A 17,729-nucleotide genomic window follows, 5' to 3' on the forward strand; every position below is an offset into this window, starting at 1 on the left:
GTAAGAATTTTTCAAAGACACTGATGGCAGAAGCTAAGGAAATATGTGACTTTATACTATGTATTGATATAATGCACAGATATTCTTCCACTAAACACTTAGCAGCTGCTAAATTGTTTAACAAGAAATGCTTAGTTTTAGGAATGACCATTTTGCAGAAGAAATAATACTGACCACTGAAGCATATCCGATGGTTTGGCAAAGAAAAGCTTGAAACTGAACTAAAAGTATTCTATTGTAGGTCTGATATCCATGAATACTGCAAATTAATTGAGCTATTGAAATTTATCTTCGAAAATAATCTAGATGATGTTCTCGGTGAAATTACGAAACTGATAAAAATTCTCTTGAGAGTTCCCGTGACTACATCAGAAGCAGAACTCTGCTTTTCAAAATTGAAAAGGATGAAAACTTTTCTAAAATGCACTAAAAATTCGGAAAGACTAAATGCGCTTTCATTGCTTTCAATAAAGAAAAATTTCCTCAGTTGTCATCCCGAGATCAAGGAGAAAATTATTGATCTTTTTGCGCAAATTAAAACAAGAGGAATGGATTTCATTTTTAAATGACTAGACAAAGATTGAACTGTAATAATTTTGGTTAAAGTAATTAAGAAATGTTTAATTTTTTTATTGTAAGATTTAATGAAGTTTCAAAATAAATTTTATTTTTATACATGTTTGTTTCCTTTTACATAATTTTAAAACAAAGGTTAAATTTTTTTGGAGCAGCACCCCCACTAATTTTAGCCACGAGCCGCCACTGATTATTACATACGTAATTTTAGAAATTAAATGTCAAACCACTGTTTGTTGAGAAAGTCTTATTTAAGCAGCCAATTAGTTTGCGAGTGATAGTTAAGATATGGAAGCATGTGGTTTACGAGCCTGACGTATGCTATCACAAAGTGTTCTTAACAGCTCATTATTCTGTCCTTTTCTGGAAGCTGTAAATTTCTTATTGAATAGATGAATATTTTTAACATTACGAAGTTATATTTAGAAAAGAATAATTTAGATTCCCGATAAACAGCAAAGTCTTTTTCCAGACTGCGGTTCCTAAGAAATTTTTGTTGTAAACAAGTACCAGAGTTTTGTTATTTTTGTGGTATAATACTATGTTGCATTAAAAAGTGAACGAAGGACATAATGAACTCCTAAGGTCATATCTCATTATTTTTTCTTTGTTAAAAATTCCAGATTGGGAGGGGGAAGCTAATTTTCTGTTAGATGTTTTTAGAACTTTCACATGTATAAAAAATGTTCATGAAACTACAGTTTCTTAGTCTGAGTCCTTTTTAAAAAGTTGAAATATTTCTGTTGAGATGGCTTGAAATAAGAAGAGTACCATACTCAACACCTGAATTTAGTATGTATTTCATTTTGTTTTGCTACTAATTAAGAGCACTATTTGTTTTAGTTCATTTTATGTTTAAATTGAATTCATTTTTTAAGATGTCATAAAGTTAAAAGAAGCACATCTACTGAAATTGACTGGTATTATAAATATTTTGCAGATTTTAGTTTTGGAAATAGTACACAGTACTGTTGCATTTGAATCTGGGTATCTTTCAAAGCTCTTAATATTCTTTTTTAACATTTTCATTAGAGAGTGTAGCTGTAATAAAGGTTGTAAGTGAGGAGGATTCTTTGCAGGATTAGAAAAGTAGATTTTATTTGTATGTGATATGTTTGGATTAAAGATTTTCTGAACATTTTCTTATCTGCTCAAAAATCAACAAGCAATTGTTTGCCAGAGGCTTTAATGAGAAGAAAAACATATGTAATTACACATTCTTGAAAGAAAAATTTCCACGCATTCCCCACCTGAAGTGTGCAGGAAGAAAGCAACACAATCCCTTGACCCAAAAGGCCATAGAAGAAAGAGAGAATACGAGTCTTTGTTGATCGTATAACCTGAATGATAAAGCGGCAAGAAACGTTACGCTGAAAACATTATATCAGCCACAAGGGTTTAAGAGAATAATAGTTAAATATTACTCAGATCTAAAGACTTTAATCCATCGGGAGCACAGAACCTATATTATAGAGATATATCTAAAATTTTCTGACTTGATATACTGAAGGAAATCGAGAAAATTTTAATTTGCTATTTTTCAATAAAATCTCCGTTGTACTTCGATACACTTGTCGCGAAATTTAATGAGCAACTGTATTCTTCTGAAAAAATAATCTGAAGGTTTATCCTCAAAATATTCCATAACTGCGCTTTTCATGCCATCGTCGCCGTTAAATCTGTTTCCACGAAGGTCAGATTTCAGTTTGTAGAATAGATCTGTTCTGTCAAGCTTCTCTTTACTTTTTCTACAATCGAACTACAGCTGAAGGGACATGAGCACTATTAAGGACAGGAGAAACTCCACTGCTCAGCATTTTTTCGCTTTTTTGGATAAATTTGATTGTATGGTATATACAAAAGGCGTGCGTAATATTCTCCATTAATGGCTGTGTTTCTTTTGGTAAAGTCTATCCGGAGGATTCTAAGAAATAGTGACCTTTATCATCTTCGTTGATTGTTGTACTTTGCTTTTCTTGGCGGTGCTTCATCCGATTTTCTTCAGTTCATAGATTCCGTCACAATATAGAATAGTATTTCATCATCAGCTACGATCGAATGAAAAAAATATTTCTGATTGTGCCGAGGCATTGCAACAACTGGTCACAGTAAACGATAGGTTGCCGTTTTTTCAGTTGCTCGAGATGCCCAGGTTGCAGATTTGGTTCATGTGAACGAGGTCGTATAGAATGCATAAAATAACTGTTTTAGATAGATTCAGTTTTGCTATTATCTTCTTGACCTTTAATCTCCTATCACTCAGTATTACCTTCAGGTCATTGCCTCCAATGATTGACTTTTACGAGAATAATCATCCATTATGATTCATCTAACTGGCCTATGGGAAACTGGATATTTAGGTGTTGTCGCAACCACATAAATAGAAGTCGCCAAATTTTCAGAATGTGCCAAACATGCGCACAACGATTCTTCAGGCAATCATGATCATAGCAATCCTTCAATCAAGCAACGTCACCATTTTCGCATGCTTTCGCTTTGTTGTATTCCAACGGCTTTTATAAAGAAGTAGTAATATTACAATGCCTTAAACGTAAGTTTTTAAATATGCTCTTGTGGAATTTTCCGGCGGCGAAACTGTTGTAAAATTTCTTCACGAACATAGAACTTTGTCTCAAAATCTCTAAAGGATGCAACGATGAGATTCTGTTTGGCAGATAGCCGATGTTCCTCGCGCTTACTCGATGCAGTTCTGTGATGTCTTCTCGAAGAGGAAACACATAGCTCTGTGTACTAGGGAAGAAGGATATTACAAAAGATTGGGAGAAAAATGTAAGTGATTTATGTTTTAATGTATCATTTACTGCTTATTATTTAAAAATATAAAGTGTTTTCTTTCCATGTGTTGATTACGTTTGCCGAATTACGATAAACATTGATAGTTTGGGAATTGGCACTGTTCTGTTATCGAGGCCGGATTCAGAAATATATGTCTGTATGTGTTCATTTATGCACATGTATATATGTACGTATGTATGTGTTCATGTATGCACGTGTATGTATGATATTCATGTATGCACGTGTACGTATGTATACGTACGTGTATACACACATAATTTACACATGCATACATGAACACTTCCATCCATTTCTGAATCCGGTCCTGATAACAGAAGAGTACCTGGAAATCTTTTTTAAAAAAGTCGCGAAAACCACTAACTTGCATCTGATAAGTAACTTTTATCTTTTCATCTGTACAAAATCGCCAGTGTTCACCGTGCTGATTGCGTTCATTCGTAAGAATAGGAAACTGTTTTGTTTATTCTTTCCTTCTAGAATAGTAAGGAGGCGAACACGTATTTAACGGCTGTTTTGATTTCTTTGGAATTAAGAGTATCTTTAATCAAAAATTTCATCACAGAAGTTTATATTTCATGTTAATAATTTTAGAACAAACTCGCACATCACTTTATTCAGTAAACGAACGCACACGACTTTGCTAATGAAGCTTTCAAATTTCTTCTTTTATGTGATTAGTAATTTCATCACAGAAGTTTATATTTCATGTTAATAATTTTAGAACAAACTCGCACATCACTTTATTCAGTAAACGAACGCACACGACTTTGCTAATGAAGCTTTCAAATTTCTTCTTTTATGTGATTAGTTATTTCACCGATTCATTTATGTTATTTATGTGTGCAAGGGAAATTTATCGCCCAAAGAACTTTTATTGAGACGAGAAACGTTTGCATTTTGGAACTATTGGGTTTGGGTATTCCCCTGTCCGGTACTATTCCGTTTTGAGGACCGTAAAAAATTGCAGTGAAAATATATGCGCAAAAGCGCCCATTTAAGAGCTCGCCAAATCTAGCGTGATTTAAAATTGCGCAACTTTAGATAGTTCTATATTTCTTAAGACGCCCATGAAATAATAGTTTAATTTTTATATCCCTTTTTAATGTCCTATGGATTTAACAATTTGGGAATTGCCCATAACAAAAAATTTGCAATAGAATTTGTTCAAAGAAAAGGTATCATTTATTATAGAAAATTATGTTTGAACAATTAACGAGATGAAATTATGCTTTAGCGATAATTTGGTAGCGAAATAGCGATGCAGGCATCCATTCAGTTATATTTAGCAATTTTTATATAAATTATAATAATGATCTGAAATAGTTATTTACTCTTATGCTTCCATTCAGACATGTTTAGCCTTTTTTATATAAATTATAATAAGGATTTATTATATGAAATTAACGGCACTTTTCCGTTTCGCCGGCGCAAATCTCGCCAAGCAAACTTTATTAGCGGCAACATACAGTATACACATAACAAATGTTAGTTCTTAAGAATTTTTTATTTTGAAGGTATAAGCGTTTTAATATCATTTAAAATTTTGTATAATGTAAAAAGACATTAATTTTAGAATTTACTATGCTTTTATGGTTCAACATCCTGATTCGCCGGTTCATATCACGTAACCCCAAGTGATCTCATGTCACGTAAACTACGCTACTATTCTGTCAGTAATTATATACATTAACATCAAGTTAAATCTTAATTTGGAATACAAGTTTAAATGAAAGAATTATTTGAATTCGTACAAATAGCTTACTCAGAAGTTATGTAAAACCGCAGTGCTTTACTTCGCTAGTGCATTCTCATTAGAATTGATGAATTTAACCTTCGACTTTGCCTTTTCTATATTTTCGCCATCGGGGTGATTGCATCCAAATTGACTTAATGGCTTTAGGCATAATGGCCTTAGTGCATAAAATTTAACTATCTGGTTAAAATTTTATGTAATTGTATTGCAGTATTGAAAGAAACAATCAATCTGATAAGAAATGGCTGCGATTTGTTTTGAAAATGAGGCGTAAAAGGTTACGAGCGAGGATATTCCGTTTGGCATCGGTTGTAGCATTATTGGCGACTTTAATGGCCTGCGCCGGCAAAACGGAAAAGTACCAAATTTAACTTTTCATCTAATTAAAACATCAAATCTTAGATAGGTATTTAGGTAAAATCCTAGTATACGGTGCAACCTTGGCACGATTTTGAAAATTATCGCCAACACCAAAAATGATCCAAAGAACGTCTATACACTATATACTATGTGTGTATATACATAGTATATACTATGTATAACCATATATATTCTTTGAATGACCTGTTTACTATTCATCGTATATGTCGCGTTTTTACTGCTCATCATAAAGTCGCTAAAAGTAGCCAAATCCCGTATGCACCGGATACTAGGATTAAACCGGTATTTACTATTGTATTTCCTTTCTTGCGTTAGAGTTCCCGTAATTATTTTTGGTAGCACTGGCATCAACAATAGTTTGGCGATTTTTTTACGGTCCTCAAAACGGAATAGTACCATATGTCCTAGGCTTTTTTTCAGCTTTCCACTATAATTCTAGACTAGTAGACTAGTATTTGGAAATCGAAGTAGATTATATCTAATGTAAACTATACTTTTCAAATTATATCTAGAAGTGATTCTTCTTGAAATGCATTGATAAGAACCCATTTCATAAATTTGAAAACTCTTGCTGTCACAGTAAGGTCATATGGAATTTTTGGAAGTAGGAAACATTTAAAAAAAAATGTACAACGTTCTCCCCAAGATTTGAGCTCGGGACCTCCCGATGGCTAGCCGGATTTGCTTCCAATTAAATCACTTGTGTAAGCGGAAAAGAGAAAATACCGTATAGTATTATGACTACTGTGCCAGCAAAAGGTACATTAAAATCTCTGTGAGCGTGAAAAGTCATCAAAGAAACGTAGAGTTAGGGTAAGGATTCTTTCTTAAAAGTGAAAAGGAATTGTCATCTGCAATTGTTTTTAATGACTTTTTGAAAATCAGTAATTTTTACTTCTCATGTAACGTTGCTGGTTTTTTACGATAAGGCTGATTAAGGCAATGAATTTTATACATAGCCGATAAAGAGTCTCTGTGAGCAGTTTAAAGAAATGTTTTGTAGTTCTTTAATCAAATACTGCACAGCATACGAGTTTTTTTTTTTTTTTTTTTTGCTTATTACGTGCTCCGCCCTTAGGCACTACACGGAAAGGGAGGAATGCCCCGTGGAGGTCTTTTTAGGGGAAACTGGCTCGTATTCACGTTACACATGGGAAAACCACGAAAATGCCCATGCAGCCAGCCCATTCGCCGGGACTCGAACCCCGGACCGAACTACGAGTGTTCAGTGGCTTTTACCGCTCGGAGGCCAGCATATAAGGGTTATCTTCCACGATCACCAGCGGCAGAGCGGTAAAGTCGTTGAACACTGGTAGTTCGGTCCGAGGTCTTAATCCCGCGAACGAGCTGGCTGCCTGGCCGTTTTCATGGTTTTCCCCATGTGTAACGTGTTTACGAGCCAATTTCCTTAGAAAGTACTCCACGAAGGCATCCCCTCCTTAGGCAGATAGCCCTCGAGGCTTTTCCGTAATCACATAAAACCAAAAAACTATCTTCCACGGAAACGATGCTTTCTTTGAGGACGTTTTAGGAAAAAATGGTCATGGCTCCTCCTTTAGGAATAGAATGCAGGTTATAATATTCAATTATCATAATCTTTCGGCTGCTAATGGGTGAGTTTAAGGTGATCGATATAAAAGGATATTACTTGTTTCTTATGAGTTTTAAACGCTGTTAAGAAAAGGGACTAAGCAAGATTCTACTTGGAACAGCATAGGATGCCTAAACTTTTAAACCCGTTACAATGAAATATGCCTGGCTTGGGTGAAAAACTGCATTTGTATCCATTTTTAATTTGTAGGACATGATTAAGTTAATGTAAATTTTAATTTAGATCTCTAGAGATTGATATAACTTGGCAAATTTCGAAGTTTACACAATGATGACAGTTCTTTTATCCGACATACATTAAAATAATTGATGTTAATTTTTATGTAGAACTTCTTCTCTTTAATTGTGAATTATGACCATTGGTACAGAATTTATTTTAGAATATATGTGTAGTTTGAAAAGTTATATTTAGTTTGCACTTGTAGCAAAAGCTTTTTGGCCTTTTTATTATTTCTAATTTTTTCCATGCCTGTCATCTCTTTCCTTACCCCCCCTTTTTTCGTAACAGAAATACCTTTACTTGAAATCCCCTTCCGACATTGAATTTCAAAAAATGAAAATTTAGAATTCTATTTTAGCCTGTTATTCCTACCTCGGTCCCTCTTAATTTCTCAATAATTCAGCAATTCTTGAGCCGTTTAGTAGCCTACTTGTTTAAACTACAAAACAATCTAATTGATAGATGGAGATTAAAAGAACGTTTTTTTCGGGCAGTTAAGATGAGATTTCTTTTTTAAAAGTAACATCTGCACTTGTTTTTAATCACTTTTCAGAATTGGTCAATTTTCCCTTATGCAGGAACAAGTACGGAAGTCTTAACGCTGCTGTTGTTTCTGTAGGAGTAAGACAAAAGAATTTCGAACAGTGATTAAAATCAGAACTTACCAAAAATTTTAATGTGCCTGCGAAAAAATTATTTAATTTCGTGATTATCTGCGCGACAGGAAATTTTAAGGGTTATTTTAATTAGCGAGTTATTATGATTTAGAACTTCAGTATAAACTTCTCTTTTCCGTTTCCCCACCAGAAATGTAAATCAGTTAGAAAGTATTTAAGATGGTGTTTCTGAATTACAGGACAGAGCGTATTTCTGCCTGTGTAGGCCATATTACTAGTTTTTCAAACTCTCATAAGATTGTAATTCTTTTACTTGGCATTATTGCTATGAAAATTTAATTGTTAGCCCAGTGATAAGTTATGAGTCATTTTAAGTTAGAGCCATCTTGTAGTCTTAGTTTATCTCTTGAATTTGACTATTACTTTAAGTTACGTAGATTATATTTGTAAATTTTATAGATCTTAATGTTTTATTACTTTTGAATTTCCCCAAATTTTAACCCTCTGAACGGCTCGGGTTTTTGGATTAGTCATGAAGACTTGTATTCAAAGAGCTTTTATTAGCTAAATTTGTATATTTACTTACTTTAGGCTCTATTTTCATAAACTTACATTTATTAAGATGACATTTATATTATTAAAGAAAATAAGAAAGCAAAATATCGTAATTCTATGCTAATAATATATACCAAGTGACAAAAAATCTCATGACCGGATGAAGCCGGCCATGGCGCTTAGAGGGTTGATACATTTGTTTTTGAGATGTTAAACTGAAATGAAAAGATTTTACATTGCACTTGAATGCACTGAAATGAAAAGATTTCATATGTGCTGACATTGTGCATATGTCAGCACATATGAAATCTCTAAATTTATTAGAATTAACAGTTTTTTCCCCGAACGAAGCGGGCCGGGAGTCTGGGTACCGAGCTCAGAGCTTTGCCGCAGTTTTGGTACAGAGAAAGCAGATTTTCCGACAGACCTATGAAACGAGTATCACAATACCTTAATACCCTATTTCCTGGTGTATTTTCCTCCCCCTTTTTTTTTCTAATAAAACCGAGGGGGGGGGGAATAGTGCGAATATTTCAGTTGAAGGTAACCCGTTTGCCGGAATACGAATCTGTATCGAACTGCCAATGTCCAGCGGGCTGTTGTTGGTGAGCCAACAGTTATTTATTTGGCAGTGGGTGGGCCTGACAAGTTTTACAAAGAGGAAGGTTAACCCTTTGCGGCACAGTGTGTCCGGTTTGGACACACCTAAAAATTTCCTTCTGTAATCACAGAAAAATTGAATGAAAAATGATTTATAGGTTACTGTGAACCTTCTTTATTTATAGTAGATGGCAGCTCAACACAAACCAGTCCTTATATTTTAGCCATGTTTAGTTTTTTTAAGACTTTCATTTTTCAAAGAAATCTTCCAGATTTTTGTTGAGGGTATAAAAGGAATTGTTTGAAAAGAAATTTCTATGTTATTTTTTGGCTGTATGCTAATCCCCTTATTTTATATTAGTTTTAAATTTTTACCTTGAAATCTTGCTTAAAATCAAACGGCGAACCCTAGGTGTGCCCAGACCGGACTCGCCGATAATCTAGGACAACTGAGAGTCTGTATTCTTTGTTTCTCCGCATCTCTTCGGTTCGTTCATTGACAACAATGCTCGTTTCAGCACTCTTTTCGAAGCTCTATTCAATCAGTGTGCCCACCACTTTGGGCACAACCACAGAATTAAACGGTAAGTGCTATCTTCACAAAATTTTACTTGTGTACTTCTCTAGGTCTAATTAGACTGCCTACTTTTTTTTAATCAAATCTCCAACTTTAAAAGGTAGCGTACCGGAAAGGGTTAAATACGCTTTCAGTATACTAATAGCTTTTAGATGTCTTATCCGAGATTGGTATTTATCACCATAATAGTATTCGGTTTTTATCATGTTTCCTTTTGGATGCTTCCGTAACATTTTCATCTCAACGCTAATAATTTACGGAATGAATCCTTTAACAAGATTTCTTCAAGAATTTTGAGTGTTATAGGAGAAGCATTTTTGAGTAGCTGGACCATAATATCTTATCACAGCTTTCAAATATTTATTTTCTGTTATGTAATAACAAGTGTGGCAAAATCTTTAATAAAATGTTGGAATGGTGGTTTTCGTGTACAATATTTTGTCCTTTCGGTGTATATTTTTCGAAAGGTGTGCTTAGACCACTTTTAACTAACCCTTAAGGAAAAATTGCATGGCGTTAGTATTAAAAATTTCCTTTCACACTTTCAGCGTTAATTACTTAACTGTTTTGCCGCGAAAAGGGACATCTTTGATTTGCCCGTACACTGCTCGGGCAGTGTACTTTCCTACACTCATCCACTGATTCTCCTCAGGGAGATCGCTTTCTTTAGCCCTGGATTCTCCCGGCATTTTCACAATTTTTACTCTGCAATATTTCTAATACATGTGTCTATTAGTCCAAGAAAGATTGAATTGTAAAATCAGTTCAAGGATAAGTTTGACCGCTTTGGATTAGGCGAAGAAATGCAACGAGTTTGTTTTCACATGTTCAGTGTATGAGGCTTTGCGAATTTCACAATTTTATCATGAAATAAAAGAACGATGGCTGATAGCGAATGGCTCATAACAAAATAGGTACTTACGGAACATCCTTTTGCTGCTTTATATTTATTTTTTAAAGCTTTCAAAACCTAATTTACCCGAGAACTCTAATTTTAACTCTTGGTGTTCCACAAAATATACCACGACTCTACAACTAACAAACTACAAATAAAGTTATACAACTAACAAACAAATGCACTGCAAATGAGTAATATTAAAAACAATAAATAAATTAAAATTATAAAGAAAGAAAATAAGTAAAAGTAGAATAAAATAAAGTTTTAGACAAAATGTCTCAAAGATTTCATATTTTATATCACGTATTATATTTCATATTTATATTAGATATTTTATATTACGTATTACGCTCTGACCGTATTTCAACGAAAATATCCATTTTGACTGCTATCGAATGCAATTAAATGATGTTTTTGCGTGACCTCTGTACGTAAGAATAGAATAAAGGACTCTTTTTTCCAAAACGAATTATAAAACTAATTTAAAATGGATTCAGAAGAGACTCTTTCTTAGCGTCTCTACGTATGTATGAATGCATCTGGCATAACTCAAAAACGAGTAGCCTCAGAACGTTGCAATTTTGCATATAGGACTGCATATGTACTTTTGCACTTCTCTTTTTGGTGGCAATCGACCGCTCCAAAAGTATATAAATGCGTATATATAATTATAAATTTAAAAGTACACTGAACTGGTCGCAACTTACATCAGATATTAGTAAATTAAAACAGCTTTTTACTATTACAAAAATAGATAAAGCAACTAATAACTTTAGCATTATATGAAAACAATTCTACACTGAGATTATTCATAAAGAACTTCTCAACGCAACTACTTATCAATCAGCCAACCTTACAGAAACATCTATAATAAACAGGATTAAAACTTTTCATAAGAAACTCAATATTACTTTCAATGCAAACTACAACAGATTTACTAATCTTTATGCGATTCCCAAATTCCATAAAACACCATTAAAATTTAGATTTATAGCTAATGGAACTAATAGTTACAAGAAAAACATAGACTATTATTTTTCAATTCAACTTAATAAAATCTGTAAATTTATTTTCAATGATTGTAACACTAATCATAACTATTGCTGGATCATTCATAATAACACTCCTGTAATTAATACCATTCATACCATTAACATCCAAAACATTAACTGCTATGATTTTGAAAACTTATATACCTCACTTCCTCTAGAAGAAATCTATACCAGTCTACTTGATCTACCAAAACTTTTCCCTCATATACTCAATATCATGACTCTTGACAAATGGAAAACCTACCTAAAATGCACACTTTTTCATAACTACATCAAGTTTCAAAATCAACTTTTTAAACAAGTCAAAGGATTGCCAATGGGCTTACATTCCAGCACCTCGATCTGTAATATCTTTTTATTTGTCAAAGAATTTAACTTCCAAAAAAATCTACAACCACAAGAGTTAAATTACTACAAACACACCTACAGATATATTGATGACCTTATTACAATTAATAATTTTGGTAAAATTGAAAACTCCGACATTTATCCGAATTGTCTTAAACTTAATAAAGCTAATAATTCACAAAATAGCATAGACTTTCTAGATCTTCAAATCATTAACTACAAAAAAATTTTACTTTTTGACAAAACAAGAAACTTCAATTTCAATACTAACAAATTAATAAATTGGAACTCCAACATTTCCAAAAAAGTAATTAACAATACTATAATTAATCAAATACAACGAATTAAAACTGTATGCACAGATACAATAGATTTACAACGCGAAATTTTGATCCTTATCAAAATTCTCAAAAATAATCTAATTCCCTTTCAATTTATCAACCATTGCCTTAAAAGAGCAGGCGTTAAATACTCACTCTAAATCATTTAACTGATAGGGATATGATAATTTATTCCTAAACCTGAGAAAGCGGTATAAGTTGGATGACTGTCAGTTGAAAGATTTGTATATAGTGTAATTACTCAATTGTATATATTGTAAAAAGCTAATTGTCTTCAGACATATACTGTTACTATACTGTTACTAAAAAAATGGGCCTATTTCCTGCCTTTAGACTGTCTATTAGCTCTTGGACAGCGAAAATGCCTTTTTCCTTTCTTAAATTCTTAATCATTGCGACACGATAATTAGCCAGAAATTAATTAATTTCCATTCACTAGTATTTTCAAAAAAATCTTAACAGACGGTCTCTCTCAGATAAGAACTCCACAAAATGCATCCCTCAAGAATTCCAAGTCCCACCCACTACCATAAATTACTTCACCCAAGTCTTACCGACTGATATTATTCAAAGCCCCTACTGCCGCTAAGAATTTTCGGACACCCTACACTTCTGAGTCAGACACGAAGAGAACACATTGCCATCTTCCCCACTAGAAAGAATGTAAGTTACTTAATACTTTTCTGGCCTTTATATCTTCTGTACATTCACTGATCTTATTTATATTATTTTTATATTATTTTTATGTTTTCTTTGATTTGTTTTTATAAAGTTTGCATTATTTATCTTTTTTATAATTTTCTATGTTTATTTCAACTTTACTTTGATTTCGATTTCATAATGACAATTTCCAATGTTTAATTTCTACAAATAATATAGTACTCAAATACATAAAGATGATATTGTCGGGGACGGTTACTTGAGTTTTACAGGATTTCTCTACAGTAATTGAATTTTACTCCAAATTGAATTGACTAAAATGCTTCATGAGAATAAGTTCTTTGAGTAGCAACTATTCGGGGAAATATTTGGCCTGACTAGAATTGCCGGTTTGGCTTTAACTTATAACTCGAGTAAAGACGAAACACTTTCATATTTACGTATTTTTATCAATTATTGTTCATTGAACGGGAGTTGGTTTGTTCCCCTTGAAAAGTCAACTAATTTCCGATCAATGACAATAATTACATGTTTTAATTTTTCCTTTTACAATTGTAATATTATTCTTCATGATGATTTAACTCCAGTCCCCGTTAAAACATTATTAACATTTTGCTTTCAAATTACTTCAAAACATCTTTCAAAATATAACTTACCAGTATGGATACACACTTTTAAAATAATTCTACTTTAATTAAACTTAGGAGATAATATAATCAATTAATCAATACTGTTTAGGAAATAAATTATTATATAATAATATATATATATATAATAATTTATTTACTAAAGGAATATTGATTGTATTATCTCCTAATATTAATTTTAATAGAAGTATCAAAAAAGAGTGTACCTTATATAGAAATACCTTATATACTCCCGCCCTTTAAAGGGCGACTGGGGTTTTAGGTGACCCTAGTCACCAAATCCTCGGTGTGGAGAATCCACCACCCTTTTAGTTCGGGAGTCGCTGTAGAGAATTTAGGTTATTTTTGGGGGAGCAGAAAAAATGAAAAATGAGCAACGCCTTCTCCGGAAATCGAACCACGACCTCTGGAATACACGCTCAGAATGCAGATCACTATTTCACGAAGGCACGCTAAGAAGGCCGGAGAAATACCTTATAACACAAGAAAACAAATTCTAAATTCGGTCGGTCTTCCTGGTGCTTAAATTCGAGCTTAGAATTTTCGATAGACAGTTTCACGTGCTGGAGATAAAAATATTTTATTCTTTACAGTGTTACCATTGCTCGCGTTGAAATACTGTAGGTACCATTGGTTTTTCACAATGCGAAAAGCATACAGTTCATGTAGATTTTTATTCAATTTATATCAATAATATTTGGTGGCGAGAATTTGAAACGTGATTCATACTTTTACATTGATCCAACTCAAAATTTTGTTTTGAGACTAATAGACCTTGTTGGCCATCACCATTTGGGTTAAACAGCAATGAGATAATGATAACTCAATAATCTACAATGAGAATGGAATTTCGAAAAGGAGAAATAACATTTTTTAGTCCGGAAAAGTTCAGAAAAATTAGAGGCCGAGGTACAGGCAGGTACTTTACAGTAAAATAACTAGTTGTTTTTTCATGTCTTGCAGTGGCATCTAAAGTACGTGTATTATCAGAGTAATCATTAAAATATAAAGGATACAGTTAACAGTTCATACTTTGTAATTATTCTTCCAACTTGATATCGCTAACATTTTACTGCTATCCAATTAAAAATGAAACAGTAAAATTATTTCAATATTACTCCTTTCAGGACAACACTTACCTCGAGTTCATTGCAATAAATATACGCAGGAGAACACTTAATTCGAGTTCATTGTAATACCATCATTATTAATTTTTCTCTGCTCTTGTCTCATCAATGAGAGAGTACAGCTGATATTTTTACTTTCTTTGTACGAAGCATTGTAATCGCGAAAAATTTCGGATTTTTCAATGAAAATATCCATCTTTGTAAGAACTCCGAACAAAATTATAAAATCTCTATTAATGCTATTCAAAACAAAAAACATGATGTTCATCGCCTAACGCCGAAACGTGTTTTTCGGCGTAAGATTATTTGCAGATTGCTGTATGAAAATTATTTGTAGGTGAAAAATATACAGTTACAAATCATGAGGCTTGGATATACTTATCTGAATGCAATAGAAAAAGATCGATTTCCTACCAAAAAATAGGAGAAAAAGATTCAATGTGCTGGTTCGTAGAAGACAAGGAAAGTTTTTCTAAAAGTTTTATGATTATAACAGGATTTTCTTATAACCAGGGTTCGTACGGTCCTTAAGAGTCCTTGAAAGTCCTTAAATTTTTGGGAATCGATTTTTGGTCTTTAAAAGTCCTTAATTTTGGCCAAAATCAACGGAAGGTCCTTAATTTTAATCATCTGAAATTTCTGTCTGTTTTTATGACTGCCATTTTGAGTGTGAATTAACATTTTGGAGGAATATTTTTGGCGATTCACTGACATATATGATTATCTTTTGAATGGGTTGTAATTTGTTTCTATTTCTAATATAAATGATGGGATACTCGAGTTTCTAAGCAAGAAGTGAAACATAAGCATTTGGAAATTCATATTTTCTAATAAAGAGCTGTTAAACAAATTTTCGTTTTTGGGGATGTGAATTCTTTTATTAAACGGTTCTAAATTTTTCGACTTGTCAACATTTTAGCGATTGTAAGATCAGTTTCTATAGAAAATTTTTAATTCTCAGATCTGAAAATTTGTCGACGATTTTTTTTAAACATCATAACATATTGAAATTATACTTAAAAATAACATTAAAATAAAACGTTTTTATTTTTTGCTGTCATATTATAAAGTTTCGTATTGGCAACGTATTATACAATATTTTGAATCTGAAAAATACACAACTTATAATGCTATAGAGCATAATCTACGAAACAGCTCTTAACAAAAGCAAAATTAGCTATGTAATTAATTAAAAATGTCTTCTTTTTAATTTTTTCGTAGTAAGCGTTCTTCCCATGTAATTGTCTCAGAATACTAATTCAGAAGTCAAACAACAAAAATCTTATCTTATCTAATCATTATTTCCAATCTGGTTCATTAGCGGTTTTGCAGCTGAAGATGGTGGTTCGGTAAAACCATCGAAACTAGCCCTGTGAAAATTTTGTAAATATAACGCTGATTTTTGTTGTTTGACTTCTGAATTAGTATTTATTCGGCGTGTTATTGTGTCTTAATGTCTCAGAATATTCAAAATTCTCAGAAAATGCATCAGTTTTCTCTATATAATTAATTTTACGCTTTTTCCCTCCTCTTTTTTTTTTTTTTTTTTTTTCCAAAATATTTCTGCCTTTTTGCTGTTACAGAATTGGCTAAACTTCTAGACTGACCAAAAATGTGACAAAATGAGATAAAAAAATCAACATAAAGCTAACTATTAGTAAAACGTAAATGTCATTTATTATCTTTCAAATATGCGCAACTATTATAAGTGTAAAATATTTAATGCTACTTGATAAATTGCATAAAGTTTATTTTATTCTCAAACTTATTAATAATTATGTTAATTAATTCATGTTTAGTAATAATGCATACTACTTAGGGATCTATTTTATTTTTAGGATGGTATTACAAAAGTGAAATTCAGGCATAGAATAATATTTTTAATTGAATTTATTCAGTTCCCATTTGCTCATAGGTCCTTATTTTTTTCCATTAATGGTCCTTAAAAGTTTTTAAAAGTACTTAATTTCCGTGTGCAGAAATGTGTACGAACCCTGTATAACGGAAAACTTAAAATGAGAAAAGTAGGAAACAAAATGTCAAAATTAATTCGGATTACTATCAGATATGTTATTTTAACACCTATTTTTAAAGAAGAAATTCCATCTCTTTATCCAAACAATCTTCACAATGTTAAGTTCCATCGGGGCAAGTCTCCAAGCCATAACGCTCTATTTTTTCGAAAAAAGGCTACATGAAACCGGAATTGAAGCTATTCTCTTAAAATGCATCTCACCCAAGTCCCCTGATGTGTCTCCTGTGGATTACTGTGCATTTGGATTTTTGAACTAAGCTCTTTATAAGCGGCATCGCAAAATATTGGATGAACTCTGGAAGATTGTGAAGGAGAAATGGGATAAAATCAACCTTGATGCTTTAAGAAAAGAAATCTTGGAAATCAAGATTAATATGACAGTTCAACAAAAGGATAATATAAAGGTTTATGACTGAAAATATAATTCTATGGTTTGTTTATATATAAATCTTTTCAAAATCGTTACAAAAATGTGTGAACACCGTCTGCAATATGTAGTAATACGAGGACGAGCAGTTGGCTAATAAGGAAAGAATTGCATTCACTGTAAAACGTTTTCACTGCATTGCAAGTCTACAGGCAGGAAAACCGTCCATTGCTAAACTAACTGGTGTCCGCCGATAACATCGCGGCAAAAACATCGCGGACGAAAACGTCGCGGAGAAAACAATGTAAGGCGAAAAAGTCGTGCTACAAAACATCGTCGTCGAAAATAAAGCGGTTCAAAAACTTCGCAGTTTAAAAACATCGTCATCGAAAATATCGTGGTAAAAAATAAAGTATCTACAAATCATCGCATGACGATAACTTCGCAGACAGGCTTTTTTCAGGTTTTAATTATTGTAAATGGATATTCCCATAATGATTTGTAAGCGCAGTATGTAAAGAAGGATAATTTTTATTTTCACATATTT

At 32.6% G+C, this 17,729-nt stretch overlaps 1 long non-coding RNA gene across 1 annotated transcript in view; it reads left to right on the plus strand.

Moving 5' to 3' along the window:
• Positions 1 to 2,790: 2,790 nt before the first annotated feature.
• The window catches only part of LOC146996611 (uncharacterized), a 399,265-nt gene continuing 384,326 nt past the window's right edge, over positions 2,791 to 17,729 (plus strand). The window contains exon 1 of the long non-coding RNA XR_015042334.1: positions 2,791 to 3,366. This is a non-coding gene — a long non-coding RNA (uncharacterized LOC146996611). The remainder of the gene's footprint in view (positions 3,367 to 17,729) is intronic.

The sequence above is a fragment of the Stegodyphus dumicola genome, chromosome 7 (genome assembly GCF_044657685.1).
Source record: "Stegodyphus dumicola isolate Sdum_Otavi_A_Nest chromosome 7, ASM4465768v1".
Taxonomy (NCBI): Eukaryota; Metazoa; Arthropoda; class Arachnida; order Araneae; family Eresidae; genus Stegodyphus; species Stegodyphus dumicola.